General features: G+C 37.1%; 1 long non-coding RNA gene across 1 annotated transcript; it reads right to left on the bottom strand.

Annotated features, from left to right (window-relative positions):
• Window positions 1-2489: 2489 nt before the first annotated feature.
• Window positions 2490-4863, bottom strand: LOC148737776 (uncharacterized). Its single transcript, XR_015996101.1, has 3 exons — window positions 4132-4863; window positions 3434-3489; window positions 2490-2695 (listed from the first exon to the last, which is right to left on the bottom strand). It is a non-coding gene; the product is annotated as an uncharacterized LOC148737776 (long non-coding RNA).
• Between the last annotated feature and the right edge of the window lie 7662 nt (window positions 4864-12525).

Here is a 12525-nt window from a genome sequence, read left to right as displayed (position 1 = left end):
ACTGGTAACAAACCATAAATCAATATGTTTTCCATATTTACACTTTAATATGAGTATTGTTAATGAATTTGTACATACCATGCATTAGCGCCAAACATAGATTGCGCATTCGCTTCACGAAATGCTGTCGTGAACTGCCTTCTGCTTCTCTCGGATTACACGACATGCGGACCCCCATGTCCTGGGCCACAATTGCAAAGCACACGTCAGTTACCCCAAACACTTGCATTCTTTCCTTATAATTCTTGCTCACTTTTACCAAATGTTAATTTCTCATGCGCGTTATTTATAGTCATTTTTTATGGCCATCTTTTTATCCTCTCTTTATTTTTGTTCAAACTGATGGGTTCAGAGAGGGATTCAGTCTTTCCCGACAGTGACTTTTATTTTGGAGAATTCTAAGACATCCTCTTGTTTGACAAAAAGCAGTCTAACAACAAACATATGAAATACATATATATGAACTGCGGTTATGAAACGTAAATGTGCACGATCCTTCGCAGTATAGCACTATTTAAGCAATAGTGAAAATCAGACCTGAAAAAAAAAAAGAAATTCAGGCCTGTACGGGATTTGAACCAATGACCTCTGCGATACTAGTGCAGCGCTCTACCAATTGAGCTAACAACCTCATTTTACATGCAGCGCTATGATCGAGGATTTGCAAAAGAACTCAAATTTACAAAAGCTATTGAATTTGAATACGATCTAGCTTGACAGTTAATTGGGTAACAAAAAGACTTGCTAATGTTTTGTAAGACCTTGTTACGAAACTTTCATAAAATTATAGCAAAAGAGTGACAACCCTGAATGTAGTCTGAAACAAAGTTCTGAACGAAATATGTTTATTAATACAAGCATATATTTTAAAATTTAATCTTTATATCTTGTAGAAAGAAATACACTGGAGTAAATAAATAGAAGTATGGTTTTACCTAGACATAACAGCTAAAAGCTTGTTTATTATTTAACTAACAATGATTTGTGATTCATTATTCTATGAAATTATCCTATCAGTATAACAAATTGCTCGTTTTAAAAACAAATTTCATTTATGTATACTTCATCCTGCTCTTAAAAACTATCAAGCTGCAACCTTTTGTACCTTTTATTTAAGACAAATCCATTACTAAACAAATAACAACATAACAAGCAAAATGCTGAGTCATTAGTTATTAACCCTTTGACCCCTAAGAGTGACCAGCATCTAGTTTCTTCTGACAATATTAACCCCAAATTAAACATAAAAGTCACAAGAATGAAGGAAATAATTACTAAAGGAGCTCTTGATTGTTAAACAAATTCTCCGTGTCAGCACCTTGGAAAATGTATTGAGAACAGTATGGAGAATATTCATACTGTTGTAAGCATGTAAAGGGTTTAGTGGTCAAACCTTTATGTACAAAATTCCATAAATACATTAGACCAGAAACCCTACCTCTAAAATGCAAGTCAGTTAAAAAAAGATGGCTTTATAGAGTTTTCTTTGTAATAAATTATATCAGTGCATACCAAGTGATATCAGTGACAACAGTACTTTTTCATTCCGACAGGTTTAACCTGTCCAGCAAACATAGCTAATTTAAACAATTTTGCATCAATTTGAAAATATTTTTCTTATTAAGTAGGCATATTACTCACATTACTGATACACAGACTTTGTTGAGATCTTAGTTATCATTCTCATTGCAAGTATGCCTTATTGTGCACCAACTTGGCCAAGAAAAATACACTTCACATCAAATATTTTGGGAGATTCAAACTGTTGATTAAAAAATAATTCAACTACCCTTCCCAAGCCAATGCACCTTCAAGGCGCTTAACTAGAATTTCCTTATTACCTACAGTGCTTAATCCTCTACTATAAAAAGCTGCCTTTAAATCAGGTACTGTCATCAAAGTTGGATTGATAGCTACACTTCTTAGCTCAGTGGCATTACAGAACTTTAAATGAGACCACAGTGATAAGTTATCAGCAAAAGTGAGTATTGCGCTGTTTACGGACAATGGGTTTTAGTGCACACAACACTGATTCTGCCGCGCCTCTGCTGCTTGCACAAGTCACCAGGTCAATACTAGACAAACAAACTTGACAACTGAGCAAATCATTTTCTTTATTTCCACCACAATTGCAAACATTTGGTTGGTAACAGTGTGGCGGAGAACGTCATTAATAGTGTGAGGGATAACAAGAGGGCATTGGTTGATGTTCTGGGAGGTGAAATGAGCGAACATAATTACTTCGCATTACTTGCCACCATTTACCAGTGGTGGTGCTTACATTTGACCAGTTAGTTAAGGTCAAATCTTCCCTCACTCCAAAATGTTTGGCCTCTTTAGCCTGCAAAGAGACAATGCCATAACCCACCCTATACCTTGTAAACAGCAAATTTCCATGATAGGGAATGGCATATCCAACTGTCCATGTGTTGTGACATCAACACAAATGTACCAAACTTGTGGGGTAGACTAACTCACATACTCGAAAATTGTCCTTAACAAATCTTGTTTTATTCTCCTCTTTGTTTTCACAACGTCTCTCTTAATTTCTGCTCTCACACACAAAAACTGATTTTATCATCTCCCACGCATCTCCTGTTACAACCTCGTGATCTAGTCTATGCATGCTTATGCAACTTTTGCATTGTATCATCTCTAAAAGCGTCTCCTGTGTGCTTATGCAACTTCTGTTCAACTGGATGAAAAAAGCAAAGACATCAAGTTAAAATACATACTACACATTTCTTTCAGTTCTGCAATCTGGGCAAAATTGGTCTCTATTCTTTTAAAAAGTCCCCCTGCATTCCTCAGACACTCACCTATCTTGCTAAGAGCCAATCATAGGATTGTTTATGCCTCTGTTTTTTCTTCACTTTCTTAAGTGTCAAGTAAACAATGGTAATATGAAGCCCATGCAATGGCTTGATTGCCAATAAGCCTAACTGGTAACTTGTTATACCTATTAGCTGCATCACTAAAATGTTCTTTTACTCTTGAAGCCAAGTATCCCAGTCCACACCCCCCACCCCCCCTACCTGATGCATGCCTTACATGAGGGAAACTTCTCTTCTGCAGGTATTGCTTTAGGTCCACCTCTGATTTCTGCAACATCCCCTGCTTCCTAGCACGCTCCCCAACACTGTCTGTACCAGAAACCCTCAAAAGAGTCTCTATTCCCTATAGGTGCTCCCAGAGCAGAAACAAAAGGATCAAACTTTCCTCTTCCCATGACCTCTAAGTACAGGAGATCAATATAATGTTGCCAGGCATTCATCTTACAATGCATGGGTTCTGGCCTTAACCTGTCTGGAAAATGCCCAATCCTAGGAAGACCAAACTGGCGGATGCCATTTTCAGCCGTGAACTGTAACTTTCTGGAATTTCAATTTTTTTCTGAAAGGTTTCGGGGAAGAGAGGCAAGAAAATTGTTTACCTTTTCAGTATTAGAGGTTCTCATTTCCTTTGTGTAAGGTTTCCATCATCTGAGAACTGAAAAATGAAATGTTTTTCATTTGCATCGAACCAGACAAGTTTACAAGAAAAATGGGGAACTCTCATGTGCAAATCAATAATCATAAACACCAGGCCAGTGACTGTGCGAGAAACACCTGATGCCCCTGGGATCTGTGTTACATGGCCAATGTCTAAACTTTTAACAAACTTGTCAACATTATCATCTGAGAAACTTAGCTTGGGTAACCTTAAGTCAACTCTAAGACATTTAATGTTACATAGCAGGAAGACTTCTTTTTCAGTATTAAAAAAATTAACTTTGTGTTTTACAGACAAGATTTATATATTTAAGTGACATGGACTGTTTCAGTACATCTTCTGAATATTGATAATCATTAATGGCTCTCTCAGAAATACCCTGAAGAAATTGGCCCCTCATAGACCACTTTCATAAATTGCTGCCAGATTAATATTCTTTTGTTTAAATTTAAATAGGCCTTTCTGGCCTCGTTCTCCAGTACAAAATTCAAAAGAATACATTATCTCAAGCGAGGCCAGAAAGGCTAATTTAAATTTAAACAAAAGAATATTAATCCTGCAGCCATTTATGAAAGTGGTCAATGGTTTTGTAGCTTGCAATGGCAGCCAAAAAATCACATGCCCCATCCAATAGCGTACCTATCGTAGACGAGTCATTTCATGAAGCAGTCAGTCAAAAAGGCTAGTTTTTCTTTCTTCTGCCATGGAAGTGAAAGGCCATAGCCACTCAATATCAAAAAAAAAAGGTTGGGAAGCTTTATCCAATGTGAAATAAACGACTGAAAAAAGCTCTTTAGTATAGAGACGCGCACATAGAAAATCACGTGCGACGTCGTAAAGATTATAAGACTTATTGGAGATCTTTAAAGAAGTGTGGGCCCTGGAAAGACCCTGTTTACTGGGACAGAAAAGTGGAACTTGGGGACCATGTTAATACAGTGCCGGAAAAGATGCCCAGATGTGTTATAAAATATGTGAAGTCAAGGTTTCCCAACCCTACAGGCATTCCTTACATGGGGCATAAAAGAGAATAAGGAAACTCTCGTACAAATGCCCATGTCAAGGAGAGCAATTATAAATAACAATTGAATAAGTTCATGAAACATATACAGTCAAAAGAAAATTAAGAGGTGGAAACATCAATAAAACTGCATGGAAAGTCCCTTGAGTAAAACCTAATACTCATGAATGCTTCACTACTTAGTACCAGCAGTTGGTGTAATTATTCTTCCCTGGTTACCTCACATCTTTCACAAGACATTTGGGCGCCCATCTAAAGTTATCACAGGAAGTCAGAATCAGTGGAAGTCAATAAGAAAGAGTAAGCACAGCATTCAAAAAGTGCCAAAGTAATTGTGCAGAATTGACAACAGCATAAGTCTTTTACCCAATCAAGAAAGCCTAGTTCCATGTGCATGTTGTAGGTGTCATCCCCATAATGGATCCGCTTAGCAGCATAAATGAGCATCACTGAATGGAGAGATTCAATCCAGTATGTTTTCCTACACTGCAGAAGGTAACAGATTTTGAGTGGCTTTTTCTGTAACTGGAACACGCATTTTTTGCAACTCTTTCAAATCCTTTACTACAACATGGCTAATTTGGAAAAGGCAAACTTTTTCGTACAAAGAAACAAAGACATACAGTGGCATGTGCCAATTAATTGCCCACATGTAGTCATAATTTATGCATCTCTATATATTGAGGTGCCCATAATGGCTTTCCTACATGCAGCTACAGCTTCAGGTTTAGTTAAAACCTTTTGCTCATTACGTAGCCATTCTGCTGGCACCGTGACTTTGCATGGCAATTGACATGATTTCCCTGAGTCATAAACAAAGAAAGTTATAGAAAAAAAAATTAATAGATCAGTATTAATAATAGTAAGTATAATGCTTCTGGTTTTCCATTTTTACAGAAAATTGTGTAATCTTTGAGTTCATGAATTATGCTATGTCTTGTTGGAATTACATAACACAATGTGTTCATAACAACAAAAATTAATAATGACAATTTTGGTTTCATAAAATCGCTCTTTTGAAGGAGTAACCTGAGAAAAACTCTTTGTACTTTATGACCACTACTCGTTCTCTCAACAGACAGTCATTCAAAATTACGTGATACTGGCCAGCAACAATGAGCAGGTTAACCTGAAATTCTTGCTCACTGAGTGGACTTTTCTTCATGGAGAAGTACACATGAGAAATAAATAAACAAACAAACAAAAGGAATTACTTAAGTCACACTATAAAGGATTTTTCTGTCCTCCATACTCATATTACATCAATGGTAGGATATTATTGAGGATGCAAATGTATCATACCTTGGGACTCAGTTATAAAAGTCAGCAGCTCTTTTGTCATAGGGACTTCATGGCTCACTTCTTAAGCTTCACTAGCCCTACTCCAGTTTACAACTCCTAAAACTTTTTTGGTCCTTATAAACAGAATCAGTAAAAATAAAAATCTTTTTAGGAATAGCATTGAGTGTATCAAGGTTCAACATATCATACAAAGAGTTCAAAAGCATCTTACGAAAGAAAGGGCCGACACCGTCGTGTGTGCTGCTGATCTACTCGAATCATGCCTTGCATCTTTAATAACACACTACAGGAAGAAATGGTAGATATCAAAACAACATTGAGCACATTTCTGTACTCACAAATTTCTCAGGGTTTATAATTTGATATCAGATATTGTATGCTTAGATGTGCTAGTCAGCAGAACTTTGCAGAACTCTACTAGATCCCATGCATCAAATTGACTGCTTACAGAGGTCCTGGCTTGCAAAAAGGAACAATTGAACAACACTCATACATGCACCTCCCATACTCTCAGACTGGTGTATAAGTATGTGGACAAAGACAAAATAAAATTGAAATCAACTTGTACCTCTTCATTTACAACATAACCAGGGGTGTTTTTCACTTCTTCCTGGGCAGCAGACATGGACTCATTGCAAACCCTATTCACAATGGTTGCATAACAATGTTTTTTCAAGACTGTTGAAGTAATTAAAAAAAGAGGTATTTTAGAATTCAGGTAAGAGAGAAACCAAATAAGAAACTGCCATGGGTTGGCAAAAACCAGGAAAGGGGAATAACTCATCAACTGGTCAAGCTGCAGTGATGGGTTTAACTTAGGGGAAGGTTATGGATTATACTACAAGAACAAAATCAAAAAAGCAAGCTAAGCATTTCTATCAGTAGTTGCCATAGCAACAGCTTTGAGGTTCTGAAAGAGTTTTCCATATATAGTCTAATACCCCATTCACACCAAAGCCTAAACATGCTTTAAAGCTGTTTTGTTAAACATGGTTTAACACAACAGCTTCATAGAAGCTGCTCAAATCAATATTTGCTTGACTTCAAATGTGGCACATTGAAAATACAATTTAGCAATTGCTTGAATCTTGTGAAAAATTTAGTTTTTCAGTTCTCTGCTTCTGATTTTTATTCAGTTAAACCTGGTTTAACTAAACAAGTTTTCTGGTGTGAATGGGGTATTAGATCCTCCTGACCGATGCAACATGTGAAATTTGAGTAGAAGCATTTCATGATATTAACAATATCATATATATGGAATGCCATATGCTCTCAGAATCTGCCAAAGACTGCCCCTATGAATGCTGTCAAACGCTTTCTCATAGTCGATTAAATTTACATGCAGCTCCCTGTTCCCCTCAGTGCATTGTTCAAGTATGTTCCGCAGCGTAAACTTGTGATCCGTACATCCACGCCCCTTGCGAAATCCAGATTACTCGTTCCGCAGGATGTCATCAACAGCTTGGGTGATGCGCTGTATAATGACCTTGCAAAAGATTTTACGCGGCACAGACAAAAGAGTAATTCCTCGCCAGTTGTTACTATCACTTAGAGACCCTTTCTTTGGGATCTTGATTATCACTCCTCTGCTCCAATCTGTGGGAATTTCTTCCCATTTCCAGATCTTTGTAAACAGAATTGCAAATGATGCCCTTCATCATTAGTAACTCTGTGTGAAAACAGTTGGAAAATGCCGCGCTCAATACACAAAGAACACGTCTTCATGCCCTAATCAGGGTCGTTAGTAATTCTGTGAGAAAATGCTTGGCAAATGTAGAGTTCGTACGCTTAGGAAAACTGTAGAAAAACGTTCAGGAAAACAAGCTATACACTCGCGTTTTGGTTCATCCTCGGTGTTATAGCCTGTGAAGCTCACGAATTACGCAAAACAAAGACGAGAAAACATTAGAAACAATAACGTACAGCAAAACAAGACCTCATGAAACAAAGAAAACTTTTTCAGGTTTTTACTACGAGGATGACCCTGCGTTTTCATGGAGCCGGAAAACAATCGACAAACATCATGTTTTCATGGCATTCACCATTAGTTATTGTGTGAGAAAAAGCTTGGCAAGTGCAGCGTCCATGTGCTTAGGAAAACTATAGAAAAATGTTCAGGAAAACAAGCTATACACTAACGTTCTCCAGTAGAGCAGGAAAACAATCAACAAATTATTTAAAGAACGAGTATGAGAGCGATCTTCGCTGTAACGAACACTACTTAAGTTGGCTTGTTAGCCCAGTTGGTAAAGCACTGCACCAGTATCGTAAAGGTCATGTGTTCGTATCCTGTACAGGCCTGAATTGTTTTACAGCCCTTATTTTCACTACTGCTTAGTAAGAGGCGTTGGTTACCACGAAGATCGCTCTCGTAATCGTTCTCTAACCGCAGTTTAAATATATGACTTTCATATATTCACGAATGTTGATTCATCAATTGACGGGTTTATTACGAACCAACATAATGACCAGCTCCCATTTGGCTTGTGAGCTCAGTTGGTAGAGCACTGCACCGGTATCCCAGAGATCATGGATTCGAGTCCCGTACAGGCCTGAATTTAATTCAGGTCTCGTTTTTACTACCGCTTAAGTAGTGTTTCGTTACTGCGAAGATCGCTCTCATTCTCAACAAACGTTGTGCTTTCATGGCATTCAACGTTGGTAATTCTGCGGTAAAACGCTTGGAAACTGAAATCCAGTTTTCGTGCGCTCGGGAAGCTATAGTAAAACTTTCAGGAAAACAAGCTATACAGCGTTTTCGCGGAGCATGAAAACAATCAGAAACATCGTGTTTTCATGGCATTTACTGTTAGTTATTCTGTGGGAAGATGCTTGGGAAATGCAGCGTTCACGCGCACGGGAAAACTTAAGAAAAACATTCAGGAAAACAGGCTATTCATTGGTATTTTCCTGGTGCTGGATAACATGCGATGAGCATCGTGCTTTTCTTGAGTTTTCCAGAGAGAGAGCAATGAAATTGCCGTCCGTTTCCAGATATTCGAAAACTAGTATAATGTTGAATTTTTCAGTTACTCACCATTTCTAACGTCGATATCCCCCAGTAAGTAACGCAGATAAGCAAGCTTAGTTGGAATCAATTTGCCAAAGAATGCAGTACTTGAACAAGTGTTTGTTCGTTTGTTCAGACGAACTTTGTAAGCCAGAAGTTTTGGGAAAAGGTGTCCAGGCCTTCCAACCTTTCCTCAAAACTTTTGCACTCGGTGAAAATCATAATCTTTGAACACACTATCCAGCTCTATTAAAAAGGAATTTTTTTGTCATGTGCAGCATTTCAATTTCAAAAACATGAACAGCCCACTTATCTTTGTACTGTGTACTTTTAGGCCTTAAAGGTTCAAACACAAAACTTCCTTGTGGTAACTTTTAGAGTTCAAAACCGGGTAGACTTACCCATTGCTGCTTCTTCCGCTTCTCAAAATTGCAATTGAAGAGGTCAATCCAAAGTGCCACTGCCTCTAGTTAAAATGAAAACACCTTTCGTTACATTGGCTAGCAAATTGTACATGTGTTAATGAGGTGAAAGACAGATAAAATAAATATCTAATTAAGTGCGTTCAATAAATCATCTAGAAATATTTTATTGAGGGAAACGATGGTTTATTATTTCTGCACGACATAAAGCTATGAATTTGCAATGAAATAAATTTATTTTGACCTGCGGATTAAAAATCAAAGAAATCATCGTCCTTGTATGTGAGCTGCAATTTGACTTGAGTTGAAGAAAATAAGCCTGAAAAAAAGATTAGGCCTGGATGGGATACCAACCCGTTTCTCACAGATACTAATAGGGTGCTACTAAGCTATGATACTTGCAGTTGAACTAAAAATTTTGCAATTGCGGAAAAAAAGTCTGAGAAAAGAAAATTTATTCTTCAAGCCCATCAACGTTTTTCTGTTAAATATTCTAGGTGTATTAAAAATCTTATGAATTTACCAATTTGCTACATTTTGTTCATTAAGGAGCTTCACAACACTTTTTAAATGGTTTTTTAAAACCCATTCACTGTTTAGTTTATCTAAACCCATGTAAACAAACACATGTTCCAAAAGACAAATAACATAGACTCACTCCAGGAGTTATGATTACTCATTAAGGAGCGATCTTTGATTCAGTTGTTTCCATTGTTAGTGGTATCAACCGCTTAAAGCTACACGGTATCTTTTCAATGTTAAGTACTCGAGATTAAGTGCACTAGAACATAACCGGATCCAAATGTATAAATGTACAGACATTTTCCGAAGTTTCAAGAGATACTCCGTCAGACATCTTTGGCGGAGTAGAAGATAAGCCATCCTAAGGAGGAAAAGCGTTACTACCCCTTTTCTCCAGAGGGAAAAACTAAGCAAAAACATAATGTGACTTCACAACAATTTTTAAATGGTATTTTATACCCATTCCAGTTTAGTTTATATAAGCCAATTTAAACAACAACAAAAAAAGTGGTCAAACGCACAAATAACATAGACTTACTCTAGGAATCGTGATTACCCATTAACGAGCGATTTTAGGTTCAATTTTGTCCATTTCTTAGGAAATTAAATGGAAATCAAATCAAGAGGCTACAAGCTGGAGTCTTCGACAACAACTCCGAGTTGACTGAGTTGTAAGTAACATTCATAAGTTAACACTTGATGATTGTTTAGAAAATGATCCTGAAATCTTGTTATTTACATTGTACTCTTATTAACTTTGTTATTAAGCTCTTTCTTTGATTTCTTGCTCTAAGGGTATTTAAGCTCAGGGATCCTAGGAACCATAGGTCCCTATATGACAATCAGATAGCAGAACTACCACCCGGAGTCTTCGATGTTAGCTGGGTTATTTTTTTTTTTTTTGCCCGCCAATTGTCTTTTTTGAAAAATTCGAGAGCAAATTTTGTCTACCTAAGATGGACCTTTTTATTCGTGGCGAAAATGATAAGAAATGATTTGCTCTACTCTCCGGTGGCGAAATGTACTGCTTGATATTTAACAAAGCCATTAAATGCACAGTGTTGTGTAACTCAGGTTATCTGTTTTAGTGGTATTAACCGCCGGTAGTTACTTGGCATTTTTTCAATTACTTGGCTTTTTTTAAATGTCAAGTACTCGACATTAAGTTCACTAGAACATACTTTTCTAAATGTATCAGGCGCACAGATATTTTCCGAAGTTTCAAGAAATGCGCAGTCAGACATGTTTGGCAGAGTAGAAGATAAGCCATCTTAAGGGGGAAAAACGCAACTTCCCCTTTTCTTCAAAAGGAAAAGCTAAGCAATAGCATTAGGAGACTTCGCAACACTTTTGAAAAGGTATTTTAAACCCATTCCCAGCTTAGTTTATCTAACCCAGTTTAAACAAATGGTCAAAAGGATAAATAACAAGCACTTGCTCGACTGAAATGCGATTGAAATGTGATTTTAATCGTTAATAATCCCACTAAGTTTGAAAACAACTTCAATTCGATAAATCTGTAAGTCAAAAATTCAAGACATAAAAGATTAGCTCGGTAATTTATTTTTTCATTTTTCCCGCTAATTGCTTGCTTTCTAAATTTCAAACTACAATTTTCCTCATCCTCTCCCCCATTTGTATTCTTTCTGTATTCACGCGCAGCGCACGTGAGTTTAAAAGTTAGCCAATCAGGTCAAAGAACTCTAACCTTGACTTTGAAAATTTACCTGGAGAATTTTTTTCGGGTATCCTTTGCTGTTTTATTTTACGGAGTTGTTTTGGTTTTTGAGTTTTCGTTCGAGGTAATTTTTTATCCCTCAGTTTGGAATTCTAAGAGGCTTCTCAAGTTTTATTTGATCCGAAAGTTGTGGTTGTTTTAACACATGCTTTTTAAATATATATTTCTGTGGAGTTTGGACTCTAGCCTTTGTTTTCGTAATTGGATTTTTTACACAGACTAAACGGAAGCACCTTTTGGAGTGTTCAATAATAGTACCAAAATGATCCAAGTGCAATTTCACAATTATTTTGCGAGAAAAAGTCGAATGTGAGATGATGAATAACCAAAAAAGTGCACAGCCACGAGTTGTTCATGAAAATCTCTCATTTTGACAACGAACAAAAGCTACTTCCTTTCCAAATGAAGTACAGTTCGAATAGCCTCAGCTAAAGTTCTCCAGCCCTATTCTAGTGAGAGTGTTTGATATAGCGCTAACCGCTGGAGATCCCCTTTCCCAATGCACAGATAGAGAAAACCCAGACACCTGCTCTTCCCTTTACCTCTTTATGACCTATCACAGCCCTTTAGTACCTTTATGACACACAGAACATTGATGGCAATACAAAGTGAGGCGAGTAAAAACCTGGCCCTAGGAAAATTGGTTCCCAACATCTTGTTCTGGTATCATACATCAGAAAGGGTAGTAAAAACCGTTACGATTGGCAAAATTGAATCTAAACGTATGGCAAGAGTCAATATAGTTTTGGCACCAATTATGTCCTTAAAAAAATTGCTACCTCATAAGCACCAGTCGGTTTCTGTTCAATGTTACCCTTCGACACTCACTACTTTAACCACAAACTGACTAAATTCAAAATATCAACTTGGTACAGACCATAAATTCAGGGTAACCTTCTTTTTGTAGGTACTTAGAGGACAATGAGATAGCAGAGCTACCAGCTGAAGTCTTCAATAACAACAGAAAGTTGGCTAAATTGTAAGTAAAATATTCATGTTCCTGCTAAGTGACTGGCTT

Source organism: Stylophora pistillata, chromosome 2 (assembly GCF_964205215.1).
Source record: "Stylophora pistillata chromosome 2, jaStyPist1.2, whole genome shotgun sequence".
Lineage (NCBI taxonomy): Eukaryota > Metazoa > Cnidaria > Anthozoa > Scleractinia > Pocilloporidae > Stylophora > Stylophora pistillata.
This window is presented reverse-complemented; position numbering and strand designations above follow the sequence as displayed.